Genomic DNA, 4730 nt, shown 5'->3' with positions numbered 1-4730 from the left:
GTGGACGGCCTGAAAGAGCGGCAGAGAAGACTGCTGGACAGAGTGGAGGAGCTGGAGAATAGAGTCCGCAGGAACAATCTGAGGATGGTCGGCCTCCCGGAGGGGGCGGAGGGAGCTGATGCTGCAGCGTTTGTAGCAGACCTGCTGAAGCAGCTGATGGGGGCCGAAGCCTTTCCGCGACCGCTGGAGCTGGAGGGGGCACACAGAGTGCAGGCAAGGCAGGGGCGGCCGGGCGGACCCCCCTGCCCGATGGTGATTAGGTTCCACAGGTTCGTGGACAAGGAGTGGGTGCTGCAGTGGGCAAAGAGCGCCAGGAGCAGCACGTGGAACAACAGTGTGCTCCGCATTTATCAGGACCTAAGCCAGGAGGTGGCTCGGCGGCGAGCAGCCTTTAAGAATGTCAAGGAGGTGCTGTTCAAGAAGCACGTGAAGTTTGGTCTGCTGTTCCCAGCTCGGCTATGGGTCACGCACCAGGGTCAACACCACTACTTCTCCGAGCCCGAAGAAGCGATGGATTTTGTGAGGGACCTGGGGCTGGTCCCGAAAGGAGGCCCCAAGGACGCGAGTTAGGGCCCGAGGATTTCTGTGGGAAGGAACGCCGAATGTGCCTGGACTGCTGCTCAACGGTTTGCTGGGCCAAGGGGGCCAAGCGGAACATTTGAGACTCTTTCCTTTGTTCATGGACATTTATGTGCTTTTTCTCTTTTTTTTCTGTGGTTTTTTCTTTTTTCTTTGGATTCTCGCAGGCTAATAATGGGAGGGGACTTTAACATGGTCCTTGACCCAACTTTCGATCGGTCGTGTCCCAGAACAGGTAGACTCTCAGCAATGTCAAGGGAGCTGAAAGGGTTTATGGAGCAAATGGGGGCAGTGGACCCCTGGAGAGAGGGACAGCCAACAGGAAGGGGCTACTCGTTTTACTCGCACGTCCACAAAGTATATTCCAGGATAGATTTCTTTGTACTAAGCAGGGACTGTATGGGGGAGGTAAAGAACACGGAATACTCAGCAATTACCATTTCAGACCATGCCCCGCATTGGGTGGACCTGCAGTTCGGGGGAGCGAGCTATCAACGCCCGCAATGGAGGCTAGATGTGGGACTGCTGTCGGAGGAGGGGATCTGCGAGAGGCTTCGGAAATGTATAAAAAAATTACCTGCAGGTGAATGACACTGGGGAGGTCTCAGCGGCGACCGTGTGGGAGGCGCTAAAGGCAGTAGTGCAGGGGGAGCTGATTTCAATTGGGGCCCGCAGAGCCAAGGCAGACCGGGCAGAGATGGATAGATTGGCCAGGGAAATGGGTCGGATAGATGAAGAGCACGCGGAGTCCCCGGGGGAGGTTTTACTCAGGGAGAGGCAGAGACTACAGGCGGAACTGGGGGCACTATCCACGAGCAGGGCCGTGGAACAGCTTAGGAAGGCGAGGGGAGTGGTGTACGAGTATGGGGAAAAGGCCAGCAGACTGTTAGCGCAGCAACTCAGGAGGAGGGAGGCGGCCAGGGAAATAGGTAGAGTGAGGGACGAGGGGGGGGGGCGCAAAGTGGAGGATCCGGCAGAATTGAATAGGGTATTCTGGGACTGCTATCGTAAGCTGTATACTTCGGAGCTGCCGGAAGAACCGGAGGGGATGAAAAGGTTTCTGGACGGGTTAACATTCCCAACAGTTGGGGGGGGGGGGGGGGGGTGGAAGAGCTGGGGGCCCCGATCAGAGTAGAGGAGGTATTGGGGGGCCTAAAGGCCATGCAGTCGGGGAAGTCCCCGGGGCCGGATGGATACCCAGTAGAGTTTTATTGGAAGTTCCCTGAGCTGGTGGGCCCGGTCTTGGCGAGGGTTTTCAATGAGGCAAGGGACAGAGGGACCCTGCCGCCGACAATGTCACAAGCCACCATATCTCTGATATTGAAGCGGGGTAAAGACCCGGAGGTGTGCGGGTCCTACAGGCCAATCTCCCTGATTAATGTAGACGCCAAGCTCCTGGCAAAGGTACTGGCGGGTAGAATGGAGGACTGTGTACCGGAGGTGATTGGGGAGGATCAAACTGGGTTCGTGAAAGGTAGGCAGCTGGCGGCCAATCTGAGGAGATTGCTCAATGTGATAATGATGCCCCCGGCGGGTAGAGAGGTGGAGGTAGTAGTGGCAATGGACGCAGAGAAGGCCTTTGACCGGGTGGAGTGGGACTATCTATGGGAGGTGCTCAGACGGTTTGGGTTCGGGGAGGGATTGGTGGATTGGATCAAATTATTATATCAGGCCCCGAGGGCCAGCGTCAGGACCAACAGAGAAGTGTCGGAGTACTTTAGGTTGTACCGAGGGACCAGGCAGGGCTGCCCACTCTCCCCGCTGCTGTTTGCGCTGGCCATAGAGCCGCTGGCGATTGCGCTGAGAGCCGCAGAGGGTTGGAAGGGGATGGTGAGGGGCGGGGTTGAACACAGGGTTTCTCTTTATGCAGACGACCTGCTCCTGTACGTGTCGGACCCAGTGGCCGGGATGGGAACGATACTGGGAATGCTGAGGGAGTTCGGCCAGTTCTCAGGATACAAATTAAATACGGTCAAGAGTGAAATGTTTGTGGTTCAGGCAAGGGGCCAGGAGAACAGATTGAGAGGGCTACCGTTTAGGCTAGTTGAGGAAAATTTCCGGTATTTGGGAATCCAGGTGGCACGAGACTGGGGCAGGCTGCATAAGTTAAATTTGGCCAGGGTGGTGGAGCAAATGAAGGGAGAGTTTCGGAGATGGGATGCACTCCCGCTGTCGCTGGCAGGGAGGGTGCAGACTGTAAAGATAACAATCCTCCCTCCATTTTTGTTTATTTTTCAGTGCCTCCCGATCTTTATCCCACAGTCCTTCTTCAAAAGAGTTAACGGGCTGATCATGAGCTTTGTCTGGGCGGGAAAGTCTCCACGGGTGAAGAAGGCGATGTTGGAGAGGAACCGCAGCGAGGGAGGGCTGGCTTTGCCGAGTCTGGTCAATTATTACTGGGCGGCCAACATCGCTATGATAAGGAAGTGGATGGTGGGTACGGGGTCTATTTGGGAGCGGGTGGAGGCGGCTTCGTGCAGGGGCTCCAGTTTGGAAGCCCTGGTCACGGCTCCTCTACCGCTGCCGCCGGCCAAGTACACCACCAGCCCGGTAGTGGTGGCGACCCTGCGGATATGGGGCCAGTGGAGGAGGCATGTGGGGGAAGATGGGGGCGTCTGTCTGGGCGCCAATCTGCGACAACCATCGGTTTGCCCCCGGCAGTATGGATGGGGGGTTCCGAGTATGGCGGCGAGCAGGGGCGGGAAGGGTGGGTGATATGTTCCTGGAAGGGAGCTTCGCGAGTTTGAGGAGCTTGGAGGAGAAATTTGGGTTGGTAAGGGGAAATGATTTTAGATACCTACAGTTGCGGGACTTTGTTCGTAGACAGGTCCCATCTTTCCCGCGCCTCCCGCCAATGGGGATCCTCGACAGAATAGTCTCTGGGAGGGACGAAGGGGAGGGCAGAGTTTCGGGTATATATAAGGTGCTCATGAGGGAGGAAGGGTCCCAGACAGAGGAACTGAAACTTAAATGGGAGGAGGAGATAGGCGGGGAAATGGAGGATGGGCTGTAGGCAGAGGCCCTGAGTAGGGTAAACTCGACCGCGACATGTGCTAGGCTCGGGCTGATCCAATTTAAGGTCGTTCACCGGGCCCATATGACGGTGGCTCGGATGAGCAAATTTTTCGGGATAGAGGACAAATGCGCTAGGTGCGCGGGAGGACCAGCGAACCATGTTCACATGTTTTGGGCATGCCCGGAGCTGAGGGGGTACTGGGAGGGATTTGCAGGGGTCATGTCCCAGGTGCTAAAAACAAGGGTGGTGATGAGTCCAGGGGTGGCAATTTTTGGGGTTTCGGAAGACCCGGGCGTCCAGGGGGAGAAAGAGGCCGATGTGCTGGCCTTTGCTTCCCTGATAGCCCGGCGACGAATATTATTGGCGTGGAGGGACTCAAAGCCCCCGAAGACTGAGTGGTGGCTTGCGGACATGTCGAGTTTCCTGGGGATGGAAAAAATTAAGTTCGCCTTGAGGGGATCTGTGCAGGGGTTCACCCGGAGGTGGCAACCATTTATTGACTTCTTTGCGGGAGAGTGAGCGTCAGCAGGGGGGGGGGTTAGAGTAGAGTAGGAGGGAAAATATGGCGGGTAGTACCGGTGGGAGGGGAGCGGGCTTGTGCAATATGTTACGATGGAAGTATTGAAAGTACGTGGATGTTTGCACATTTTTGCTTCCTTTCTGATGATGTCTGTAACTTTATAAAGCCAAAAATTACCTCAATAAAATTGTTTATTAAAAAAAAAAGAAATAGTGTTGGAATGTTAAACAAACTGATTCAATGGCAATAATAAAATGTCTTCAATATTGTCTTTACAAAACCCTGCTATGGGAAACAGGTTGCTGTTTCATATATAACAGACTACATTTCAAAGCTTAATTGGCTGGAAAGTGTTTCAGGATGTTGAGTCATGAAAGGTGAGGTTGGATGTGTGGTTTTCTAAGTACAGCTTGCTCCTGGCAGAATAAAATTAGAGACTTCAATACATAATTTCAGCTGACAACAGTACTGAGGGAGAGGTGCAGCATTAGTCCTGTTTTTTTTGGAGATACTGAACTGTTCTTTTGGTGATCTCATTAACAATTATCCCTCAAACTCCAATTAGTACTGTGCCCCTTGCACACAGCACAACAGAAAACCTCAAACATGAACAAA

Source organism: Scyliorhinus canicula, chromosome 1, assembly GCF_902713615.1.
Source record: "Scyliorhinus canicula chromosome 1, sScyCan1.1, whole genome shotgun sequence".
NCBI classification, from domain to species: domain Eukaryota; kingdom Metazoa; phylum Chordata; class Chondrichthyes; order Carcharhiniformes; family Scyliorhinidae; genus Scyliorhinus; species Scyliorhinus canicula.
Note: the sequence above shows the minus strand (reverse complement) of the source record.